Genomic DNA, 12,680 nt, shown 5'->3' on the forward strand with positions numbered 1-12,680 from the left:
TCACAGGTCTGCATCAGAGCTCCAGAGTCTTCTGGGCCCTGGAGGGAAGCAGTCTGAATGGAATTTGGTCCCCCAAATGTTACAGCCGCATCCTGAGTGACTCTGCCTCCGTCATGGTGGCCCAGCTGCACCGGCCTTCCTCCAGCCTCTCAGAATCCCAGCATCCTAGACCACCAAGGCCAGGAGCCGGGACAGCCTCTGCCTCTGCAGATAGAGAAATGTGCATGGATTCAGGGTATGCTTGGAGGCAGAAATGGTCAGTTGTTGCAACAAATATGACATTGGTGAGGATGCTGAACCGGCAGGAACCCCCTAGTCTAGTCTAGGGCCATCCTCACCAGCACTCAGGCACTTCTTTCTGGCCATATGTATGTCAATGGGGCTCAGCCAGCCTCCAAGAGAAGGATGGTCAGGGAAGAATGAAGACTCACCGAACTTTGCTACCAGTTTAAAAGACTCCCTCACAATGATGTCAGAAAAGGTAAGAACTGGTGGGAGCAGAGGGTGGGGGAGGCTTGGCAAGGAAGTGGCACTGGGTTTCCCCACTGGATCACTGTGTGGGCAGGACACCCCGAATGGCAGTGGTCTCCAGGCCCTGAGCTGTCTTCATCAGCTGCCCCTTCTCTGCAGCAGTGATGAACAGCTCCCAGCTGGGCCGGCTGATCTAATTTCAGGAACCCTCTCTTCTAAGAGACCGTTCACACTCAGTTGTTCTCCAACTCCCAGAGGCCTTCTGGCTGTTCTCCTGCTTCAGATCTCCACTGACCAGACCCGGCAGGTGGGTGATTCAATTGATTGGGTCTGCCTGGCAGGAGATTGGGGGCACACTTTGGGAATGGAGAAGGAGGTAGGGTCAGATGGGACAGGGGAAGAGACAGAACAGCGAGTGGGGACTTGGTGTTAGAGGGATGGGCTATTTGCTAAATAAAATTTAAACCTTTGCCAGCTTTTCTGCCAAGATGAGAGAAGTGGCTGATGAAAACCATATGTCTCTAAGTAAGTGGAAGTGAGGAGCCCTGCTTTGTTGTGCGAGTATGTTGATATGGCTGCCGGTCTCCCTTGCAATGGAAAATCTCTATTTTAAAGAATACAATGTTTAAGAGGCACTCTGAGACAAGCCACATTTCGCAATTAAGTAGTTTACAAGGTCAGCAAAGGAAGGACAAAATAAACCAGCTGAAAAAGGTCTTGCTCAATACCAAAATTTGTTTAAAAGTCCAATGCTACAGTCCGAAACTGTAATATAGGCTTGTTATGGAGTGTTACAAAAATAGCCCAAAAGATGAGGCTCTTTGTGGATGGAGAAACAATTAAAAATGCTTTAAGTATTGGTTCAGATACCGATTTCTTAATGTTTAAAAAAAGTAACTTAAAAATGCAAACTACATCATTTTTTTTTTTTAACTTTTTCTAAACTGACCCCGGAGGCAAAGTAAACCCAGAGACACAGACAAACAGAGCTACTGTTCACTCTTTGCGGAACAAAATTCAAATTCCTTCATCCAGCATTCAAATTCCAGCATACTGTGGTTCCAACTGGCCTTCTCTGAATTTCCTGCACAGAATACTGCCGCTGGCCCTGCCAGCCCCACGTCCCGTCCTCCATCCTGTTTGCAGGCTGCCCACTGTGAGGTTTCACAGGGCACTTACCTGCCCCTGAGTTGCCCTTCCTCCTGGCTGAATGAAAAAATGTTAGCCGTTCTTCAAGGATATTAATTGCTGAATTCTATCCATGCCACTTTAATTTCCATTTGATTCTGGTGCATAGATCGCAGTTCTCTGGTGAAATTCTCCATCTTGTCATCGATTTTTCTTGACCATTTAAATCACAGTTATTAAAAGTATCAGATAACTCCACTGTCTGGATCACCTGTGGGTCTGTTTCTATTATAGAGATATTTTTTTTTTTTGGACTGTGCTGGGTCTTTGTTGTTGCATGCAGGCTTTCTCTAGTTGTGGCAAGGAGGGGCTTCTCTCTAGCTGTGGTGCACAGGCTTCTCACTGCAGCGGCTTCTCTTATTGCCGAGCATGGGCTCTAGGAGCACAGGCTTCAGTAGTTGTGTTGCACAAGTTTAGTTGCCCCACAGCGTGTGGCATCTTCCCAGACCAGGGATCAAGCCCATGTCCCCTGCATTGGCAGGTAGATTCTTAACCACTGGACCACCAGGGAAGTCTGGAGATATGTTTTTGGCTCTGACCGATGTTATGTTTCATCAGAGAGGATTTATTTCAGCTTTCTGGAAGGCAGTTTGGGCATTGGAAGGCCATCTTAATCCAGCCTGGGGATAAGCTGGCTTGAAGCTGGTGATCAGACTTTGGAGGCTCTCTGCTTCTGATTCACGTAGGCTCCTAGCGCTTCACTCTCTGGGGTTCTCTGTGGGAATCTGGTTGTGTTTTAGGGCCCTCCTCTTGGGTGGGCCTTTGATTTCCAGTTTACTTCCCCAGCCCCATCTTACTGCCCCAACTCCACTCAGCTTTCCCGTCTCCCAGTCATGCCTTCCACTCAGCCTTCACTGCTCTGGCCGATGCTGCTTCTGAATACCTTCAGGGAAGAGGGAACTGGGAACTAACCTACTGTGCTTCTGTTCTCTTTCTCAGACATCTTGCTCCTCAAGTCCCACTTGCCTAGGTATTTTGAACTCCAAATTTTTCTCCTTACCCTATGAGATCACCAAAATCTCTAATTCAAGTTCTCTAACTCAGTTCACCATCACTTTCTGCTTGTTTTTAGTCTCTTGGCCACCATGCTGCTCATGAGCCAGGGAGACGTTAAGGGTAAATGTAGCACTGAATGTCACCTCCATATGCTCCCAAGTCTCTAGGATCCTGACCTTTCAAATCCCAGCTGCCTGCAAGCAGATAGCTTTTGGATTTTGTCCAGCTTACTCTTGGTGAGAGAACTGGTCTCTAAAGAGCCACCCTGACATTACAAGAAGTGCATCCTCTAATCGCTTCTTCGGAATATAAGCTCCCTGAGGGCAGAGAATGTGTCTCCATCACCACTGTGGTCGCAGGCGGATCTCATTCACAAGATCTGAGTATCACCTACACCGGAATATTTCCAAATATCTGTCTCCAACTCAGAGATCTGTTCTAAGCTCTTAGCCCCATGGACCAAACTGCCACTTGTCATCTCCAGGAAGCTGTTGCCCAGAAACTCAACACATCCAAAATCACGTTCTTCCCCGACATCTGTCCCTCGCTGGGGCTCCCAGTCTCGGGAAGGGGTGTGTCCTCCATCTTATGTCCTCCTGCTGCTTATGTCAGAACCCCAAAGGTCCCCACTGGCAATCCACACCCACTCCCCACCCACATCCGACCCCCCAGTGCTGCTGATTCCACCTGAAAATGTCACACAAACTCATCCAGCTCTCTCTTTCTCACCACTGCTGCCCTGTCCCGGCACTGTTCCTCCCTCCCTCGTTACTCAGGAGTCTCCTCACATTCCTCCACAGAGCCAGGCTGGCCTCCTTCCAGCATGTTCGCCAGCCATCCTAGGAGCAGAATGACCCCTTGAACACAAAAATCTGATTATGTCATTCCTCGGCATAACACCCTTCAATGACGTCCATTGCTGTGAGGAAAGCTTTGAAGATAAACCCTCATGGACTCACCGACCCTGTGTGTTCAAACCCCAACCCCATTCCCAGTCTTGCTTTGCCTGACTCTTGTCCTTGATACACATTCCATCCTTAAGCCCTTCTCAACTCTGCCAGCACCTTCTTGAGATCCTCTCTGCCTGGTGGCTCCCCTGCCAGAAGGCACCCTTCTCCTCCCCTGTCTGATTCTCTCCTGTCCATCCTTCAGGTCTCTGCTAAATGTCCCCTTCTCAAAGGAGCCTCCCTGACTCCCAGAACTGGTTAGGTCTTGTCACCGTGTCCTGCACTCTGTTCACAGCACCAGCATGGAAACAACTGCAGTTAACCGAGGGATTACTGGTTACGTTTCTCCCCATCAGATGCCAATCTCCTTAAGGCCAGGGCTATATTTGTCTTGATCACCACCACATGCTCAGCACCAGCAAAGTGCCTGAGATATCTTCAGAGATTTGTAAATAGTTTTTTGAACTAGGGTATAAAAGATAGAGGCCCGCCAGCACCCCGCCACCCCCAGCTCTGCGAGCCACCAAGCAGAACGTGATGCAGGGAGAGAGGGAGGCTGGAATGGGGTTTCTAGTCAGCAAGTGTCTCTGAGAGCGTGACTCTAAAAATAAAGAATGCTAAATTGCTGTCTAATGCCTCTTCTTATTGCTGGGCTTAACGCACTGGCCCAGGAGCCAGTAGATTCGGGTTCCAATCCCAGGTCTGGCACAAATCATGACAAATAGCATTTTTATAATGCTTCGCAGTTTACAAGACATTTCCACAGATAGGATCTCATTAAACCAGCTCGATGACCTCGGGCAAGCGGCTTTTAGAGGCCTGCTGGGAGGGAGGAGACTTGGGAAGGAGCTGGGTTCCAGAACCTGCTCTGCCTTGACTCCCCAAGGGATCTCGCGAGAGTTTCCTGCCCAGCCCCAAGTCTACTGTAAAATGAAGGGGACCAGTGAGGTGATCTTTGAGGTTTGTCTATAGGAATTTAGAACTAAAAATTCAGGATGGCTCCAGTCAGAATGAAGAATCTTTGGAGTGTCCTTTTTTCTCATGTAGCAGGGCAGCATCCTGAGAGGCTCCCAACAATGCCCTGGGTGTCCTGGCGAGGTATCCTTCAAAATGGGGCTGAAACCAGCATTTTTGTGCAGTTGGTTTACTTGAGAGCTGATCCCAGGACACACGAGTGAGGGGCTAAGGAGAGAGATGGACAAAGAGGAAGAACCCAGTTGGGAGTGTTTGTCCAGATCACTCTGTCTCAAGGGCTGTGACCTTGACCTCATCAGGCCCTGCTGAGAAGCCACAGAGCGCTTCCCACAGCTATCCCCCAGCCATGCTGGCAGGGGACCTTTCTCCACCAGTTCCCACCTTGACTGGTGGATGGCCACCCCCCCACCCCTAGAGTGTCACCCTGAACTTCTGGGCTGTGCTTACCCCAAGGCAGAGGAAGCTTCTCGTTAGAGCAATCCTTGCACAAAAAGCACAGAGTCCTTGAGGCAAAACTCTGAGGTGGATCAAGCTCTCTCTCTCTTTTTTTTTTTTTCAAGTTCTCTTAGACCTGACCCTGGAGCAGCCCTGGAAGTCAGAGTGGGACCCAGGTCACCAGGGCATCTGATACAAGTTGCAAAGGGGCAGGGGTGCCACTGTCCAGCCCCACGAAGGAACAGGAGCTGGGGCTTTCCTTCCATACCTTTCTCACCAGACCTCCACCCTCTGAGTACACAGGTCACCCATTCTCTTTTCTGTGAAGTTTTGTGGTGTCCTGGGACTTTGAAAATGGGATTGGGAGTGTCTGTCGACCTGAGCAATTCAGAGGGGCTCAGCAGAGCCTTGGGAAACAAAGTGTTGTTCTATTGGACCCTCCTTTAGTGACAGCTAGGCTGGACCCGTGGGTCACTCGTGTGCCTCCTCCCTCTGGGCAGTGAGTGGTGCTCCCTCAGTGGTGAGCAAATGCTTTGTCTGCAGGCTTGACCTCCCCAGCCCTGGCAGTGGCAGTGGCCCCAGCCCTGGCAGATCTTTGCCCCACCTCCCTGGTGGCATAATACTTCTTCTCTGTCCTTTTATAAACTCTGGACTCTGCTTCCCTCAGCCTTCTTTTGGGATTCTCAAAAGCCTGATTGGTTAATAAGAAAAAGGAATATTGGCTGTTTCTAGCTCTTTTCCTCTACTATAACAATTTTACTTTCCCCCCAGGCAATGTGAACGGGAGACTTAAAAAAAAAAAAAATGTCTCTCATGAGAAGGTGGAAAAAGAACACAAAGACTTAAATTTCAAGATATTCTCTGTCTACATTCTTCCTCTGGATAAATCTGTTTAACGCCCAAATAAATTTCACTCTTCTTTTGGGGAGGAAGCGGTCTCTTTCTTTTCTAAAGATTGGATCTAGTTCTTCATTTCTTTAACTGTACTCCAACCCACCCCAGATTTCCTAGTGTTGTGTAATAAAGAATTCAGATGGCTTATGTCTGTGGCTCAAGGAAGGGAACTACTATATCCTTGAGATTTCCCAAGTGATAGGAGTGTGTGTCTTCACTCTTCCTGGTGGGTAGTTCAGACCATGTCTGAGCTCATGCTAATGAGATGACTCAGGATGGGGGCTGGCTGTGCCAGAAAGACCAACCATGCAATTAGAGGGTTGGGTTTTGAGCCAGCTGATGTCAGCCCGACCTCTGCGGAGGAGTGGAGGACAGGAGAGTAAGTTTAGTCACGTGCCTGATGATTCAATCAACCATGCCTACATGATGAAACCCCAACAAACACGCTGAACTCAGGCTCGATGAGCACTTCCTGATCAGTGTTACATATCAATGGTCCAGGAGGAGGGTGATGCATCCTGAGGACACACAAGCTTCTCATTCGAGACTCTCTGACACTTGACACTCACTCTGGGTCTCTTCATTTGGCTGGTCCTGATTGCTATCCTTTATAATACTAGACATCAGTATACTGCTTTCCTAAGTTCTGTGAATTGTTCTAGCAAATCATCAAACCTGAGAGGATAGTGGCCCCTTAGTAGAAGTGCAGATGGCCTGGGAACCCCCAGAATTTGCACCTCATATCTGAAGTGAGGGGAGTTTTATGGAGGACTGTGTCTTTCACCTGTGAAGTCTGCACAAACCCCAGGTAGCCACTAACTACCTGGGCTTCATGCAGACTTGCACTGTGCTCATGTGTGCATACCTGATTCCTACCTCACCTGGGAAGCCTTGCTCATCTGTCATGGGGCTGGGTCTTCTCTAAGCACAAGCCCATGTCCCAGACTCATCCCAGGAGCCAGACCCAGAGGCAGGAGGACTGCCCTTGAGTTGAAGGTGACAAGTGATGCGGTGAACAGCCATCTTGCCTGAAGGCAGTGGGCAGTGTGGGGGAGTGCCTGTCCAGAATTCTACACCCTTCTCTCCTTTCCCCACTGTCAGTGTCCAGGCTCCTAGCTAGGCGGGCTGGTGAAGGTCACCAGGGCCCAAGGACCAGCCCCTCAAGGCTGGAGCTCTCCCTGGCTTCCTAGGTCCCCTCCAGGCACGTTACCTCAGTGTTCTTCTCCTGGCCTGTCCAAGGAGTCTTTCCTGGGTGTGTGCAAGGTAGTTTATTCTCTGAAAAATCCCAGATCTTCCTCTCGGACTTCCATTCCCTAGACTTGCCATTAATCCTATTACAGTATCTTCCAAGTTGAATGATTTCTTTCCCATATAAATGTTCCATCTATCTGAAGACTTACTCTGTTTCATGTCCCCCACTCTTCCATCCCTACATCAGTCCTACTGTCCCTCAGATGATTTAAATGGGAAACAAAGAACAGGTTTAAACAATCTCTTTGGATGAGCCAGTCCCTCTGTGTAAATATTCAGTGTTTCAGTTTTGGTCACCCCTTCTTTCTCTGGGTCCAAAAGATCTTCTAGAGGAGGGCATAGCAACCCACTCAAGTGTTCTTGCCTGGAGAATCCCATGGACAGAAGAGACTGGTGGGCTACAGTCTATAAGGTAGCTAAGAGTCAGACACGACTGAGTGACTAGCACTCTCATATTCTTCTTTCTTTACCCCAAGCTGTATCAGGGTGCTTGAGGCAGGCTCATTGGCCGTAGGGAAGAGTCCCTGTTTGTTCTGTGCATTTTTGCTGGGGCCCAATAAGGCATGACAGTCACCTCTAGCCTTTGGGATGATGTGCTGACCTGCACTGTGGAAGTCCACGGTTTCTCATTGCTCCTGGGGAAAGTGCCTTCCTGGGCTCTGCATCCTGGCTAAGCCTTTGCCTGAACTCTCAGCCCTTCTGATGGTCTCCTTAGGGCATGAGGGAGCTTCTGGGTCCCCTTCATGGCCAGGGACACCAAGAGCTGTGCCGTGGTCACACCTCCCCTGCCGCTGGGGCACCTGTGCTCTGCACTCTGCTAGGAATGGCCGAGACCCCAGGCAGAACTCTAGAAACATGCAGCTCCACCACCCTCCCCTTCAGTGAGCTGGAGGAACGGTGTCTCGAACACCAAGATTCTCAGCACCCAGGGCTCCTCACTACTTTCCTCTTCCCTTCTGTCCCCAAGACCGCAAGGGCAGGCCTTCCACCCTTTTTCTTCCTGCCTCCCAGGATGCCCCAGGGTCTGCACCCCCAGACCTGCCTCTTGCCACAGCAAAAGAATTGAGAAAGTCTTTTCTCCATACAGAGGGTGACTTTGCAGTCTGCTCAGCTGTGGGGAATTCAAACAAAAACCTAGCTGATGTTCAGAACTCGGCAGCTTGCTCCAGCAAGCTTACTCCAGCAAGATTTCCCCCGCTTGCTTCCAGTGCTGAATAACTACAGTGGGTGGAGCGCCCAGGGCCACAGAACTCTCGGGCTGAGGAAATGGATCCGAAACTATTCCAAAATCTTAATGTCTCATGTATACATTCCTTTAATAACATTTATGGTGGGCCTACTATGTGCCAGGCCCTGACACTCCTTGAAATAGATTTTAGTAAAAACCTTATTGAGATTTAATTGACCTTCTATACAGGGAAGCCTGGCATGCTGCAGTCCATAGGATTGCAGAGTCAGACATGACTGAGCGACTGAAAACAGCTATACGATTCGCTCAACATGTACAACTCGATATTTTCCAGTGTATTTACAGAGTTGTACGACCATCAGCACCATCTAATTTTATTTTTAGGTATTTATTTTTAAGAGGAAACAAATGCAAACAATTTGTTTTCTCCTATAAAAGATGACTCTGATCTCTGGTCCTGCTTCACTTTGTCAACTTGGTGGTGCCAACTGGGTGCCGTACAATGAACTGTTCCGAACAGGAACAGAGAAAATAAGCGCAGATTGCATGATGTACACACCTGTGGGGCCTGCTTCCAGGCAGGTTCCAAGAGGAAGATGCTGGTGAGCCCCTGGACATCTCATATCCCAGTTTGGGTGAGCAGAGAGGGCGTCCCTGACCCTGGGGACTCACAGAACTGTGTCCCTTTCCTTTATTGACTTATCTCTGTTTCTAACACTACATTTCTTAGCACCATCTAATTTTAGAATATTTTTATCACCCCCCAAAGAAATCCCATATCATCAGCAGTAACCCCTCTCTGCCATACTCCCCTCCCCCAAACTCCTGGCAACCACTAATCTACTTTCTGTCTCTATGGATTTGTCTATTCTGGACATTTTATATAAATGAAATCATACACTCTGTGTCCTTTTGCAAATAGCTTCCTTCATTTAATATAATATTTTCATGCTTCATCCACATTGTACCATGTATCAATACGTCATTTATTTTTATTGTCGAATAATGCTCCATAGTATGGATATGTCACATTTTATTTATATATTCATCAGTTGATGAACACTTGGGCTGTCTCTGCCTTTTGGCTGTTATGAATAATGCTGCTATGAACATTCATGTACAAGTTTTTTTATGCAAACAAATGTTTTCATTTATTTTAGGTATATATCCAGGAATGGAATTGTTGGGTTGTATGTGTTAAAAAACAAAATTCATCTGAATAAGTTTTAAAGTTCTTATTGGCTTTACTTAAGGATTCATGTGGAAGAGGAAATGGCAACCCACTCCGGTATTCTTGCCTGGAGAATCTCCATGGACACTGGATCCTGGGGTCACAGAGTCGGATATCACTGAAGTGACTTAGCAGCAGCAAAGATTCTTGAGTCAAGTGGCATTCAATCTAGCAGGAAGAAAGGAGATCTGAGGAGCTCTACAAAAGGGAAAGTTTTTAAAAATATTTATTTTATTTATTTATTTAGCTGCAGGTCTTAGTTGCAGCACACCAGATCTTTAGCTGTGGCATGTGGGATCTAGTTCCCCAAACAAGGATCGAACCTGTGAACCCTGTATTGGGAGTGCAGATTCCTAGCCACTGGACTACCAGGGAATTCTCAAAAGGAAAGATTTTTATAGGCAGAAGGGAAGTGGAATAAGAAAAGTATAGTAGCAGTGTGGATTGCTGTGACAAGGTCACTTTTCTTTCAGAGATGCAGGGGTCTGTCAGCCTTCACTAGTGCTGATTCCTGATTGACAGGTTTAAGATTCCATTTCTAGGGAAGCTGAAACTGTAATTAAGTTTCAGTTTGGTGATGTGGGGCTTAGTATGAGGGACTCCATTTTGGGCACATTGTCTTGCTTTTAACATATGGTAATTCTGCTTAATATTTTGAGGAACGGCCAAACTCTCTTCTAAAGTGGCTGCATCATTTCACAGTCCCACTAGCAGTGTAGGAGGACTCCAATTTCTCCACATCCTCACCATCCTAGTGGGTGTGTGGGGGTACCTCACTGTGGTTTTGATTTGCATCTCCCTCGTGGCTGATGATGGTGAGCACCTTTTCATGTGCTCCTTGACCATTCACATATTTCTTCTTTGGAGAAATGTCTATGCAAATCTTTTGTGCATTTTTTTAGTTGGGCTTTTTGTATTTTATTGCTGAGCTGTTAGCTTTCTTTGTGTATTCTCGATACAAGCCCCTTCTCAGTCCTTTTTGAATTTGAAGAGACATCTAAATCAAAGTTGGAGTAGGGATGACCATTTCAACAGTTGGTAGAGTTCATTGGCAGGTGACAGAAACCTTGCAAAGAATGCTTTTTATCCCACACAGAGGATTCCTGCAGGGAGGGACCCTGGAGGGGAAGCATGCAGAACTGTCAGGGCAGGCCTGGGCCTGTTCTCTATTCAGCTCAGTTGCTCAGTCGTGTCTGACTCTTTGTGACCCAATGGACTGCAGCACGCCAGGTCTCCCTGTCCATCGCCAACTCCCGGAGTTTACTCAAACTCATGTCCATTGAGTCGCTGATGCCATCCAACCAACTCATCCTCTGTCATCCTCTTCTCTTCCTGCCCTCAGTCTTTCCCAGCATCAGGGTCTTTTCAAATGAGTCAGTTCTTTGCATCTGGTGGCCAAAGTATTGGAGTTTCAGCTTCAGTATCAGTCCTTCCAATGAATATTCAGGTCTGATTTCCTTTAGGATGGACTGGTTCAATCTCCTTGCAGTCCAAGGGACTCTCAAGAGTCTTCTCCAACACCACAGTTCAAAAGCATCAATTCTTCGGCACTCAGCTTTCTTTATAGTCCAACTCTCATTTCCATACATGACTACTGGAAAAACCATAGCCTTGACTAGATGGACCTTTGCTGGCAAAGTAATGTCTCTGCTTTTTAATACGCTGTCTAAGTTGGTCATGACTTTCCTCCCAAGGAGCAAGTATCTTTTAATTTCATGGCTGCAGTCACCATCTGCAGTGATTTTGGAGCCCAAAAACATAAAGTCAGCCACTGTTTCCATTGTTTCCCCACCTATTTGCCATGAAGTGATGGGACTGGATGCCATGATCTTAGTTTTCTGAATGTTGAGTTTTAAGCCAAGTTTTTCACTCTCTGCTATCACCTTCATCAAGAGGCTCTTTAGTTCGTCTTCACATTCTGCCATAAGGGTGGTGTCATCTGCATATCTGAAGTTATTGATATTTCTCTCGGCAATCTTGATTCCAGCTTGTGCTTCATCCAGCCCAGCGTTTCTCCTGATGTACTCTGCATATAAGTTAAATAAGCAGGGTGACAATATACAGCCTTGATGTACGCCTTTCCTCATTTGGAACCAGTCTGTTGTTCCATGTCCCGTTCTAACTGTTGCTTCCTGACCTGCATACAGATTTCTCAAGAGGCAGGTCAGGTGGTCTGGTATTCCCATCTGTTGAAGAATTTTCCAGAGTTTGTTGTGGTCCGCACAAAGACTTTGGCATAGTCAATAAAGCAGAAACAGGTGTTTTTCTGGAAATCTCTTGCTTTTTTGATGATGCAACAGATGTTGGCAATTTGATCTCTGGTTCCTCTGCCTTTTCTAAATCCAGTTTGAACATCTGTAAGTTCATGGTTCACGTACTGTTGAAGCCTGGCTTGGAGAATTTTGAGCATTACTTTACTAGCATGTGAGATGAGTGCAATTGTGGGGTAGTTCGAGCATTCTTTGGCATTGCCTTTCTTTGGGATTGGAATGAAAACTGACCTTTTCCAGTCCTGTGGCCACTGCTGAGTTTTCCAAATTTGCTGGCATATTGAGTTCAACACTTTCACAGCATCATCTGTTCATTTACACCCTTTTCAGAATCCCTGCCAAAGAGCAGTTTGAGAGATTTAACTGGCTGGAGGAAGGTAAGGATGCTGGTTGATTAGTGTACTGAGGCAGAATTGCATGGGGATTTTTCTTTCTTTCTTTTTTAAGGAGCATGGGCTTTTATCTCTTGAGCAGATGAGGTGGCATGTAGAAAAGCATTTTGGAATTACAAAGCAATGCAATGCAAATGTAAGATGACATTCTTATGGTTACTATTGTTAATTGTAGGAACCAGTGAAAGCCCTTTCTAGGTTGAGAGCCTGTGTGTAGGGAGGGGTGGAGTGGGCAGGAGTTGGGAAAGGGTCATGTGAGGGCATGAAAACTAAAGGAGAGAGGAAGGTAGCAGAGTTTGCAAACCTTGGTTACCTGTGTGTGAAGTGAGGCAGAGACATTTTTGTGATTTCTGGCATATTTCTTCATCACCTGTCTAATTATTTACTTAATATTTTGCTTTAGATTGTCTCCTATTTTCACCAGGTAATATTTGTAAAGGC

General features: G+C 47.1%; 1 protein-coding gene across 1 annotated transcript in view; it reads left to right on the forward strand.

The window, feature by feature from the left end:
• Positions 1 to 475: 475 nt before the first annotated feature.
• The window catches only part of CIB4 (calcium and integrin binding family member 4), a 66,191-nt gene continuing 53,986 nt past the window's right edge, over positions 476 to 12,680 (forward strand). The window contains exons 1-2 of the mRNA XM_043470495.1: positions 476 to 481; positions 675 to 778. The gene's annotated coding sequence lies outside the window, so the exon portion shown is untranslated. The remainder of the gene's footprint in view (positions 482 to 674; positions 779 to 12,680) is intronic.

Source organism: Cervus canadensis, chromosome 5, assembly GCF_019320065.1.
Source record: "Cervus canadensis isolate Bull #8, Minnesota chromosome 5, ASM1932006v1, whole genome shotgun sequence".
Classification (NCBI taxonomy): domain Eukaryota; kingdom Metazoa; phylum Chordata; class Mammalia; order Artiodactyla; family Cervidae; genus Cervus; species Cervus canadensis.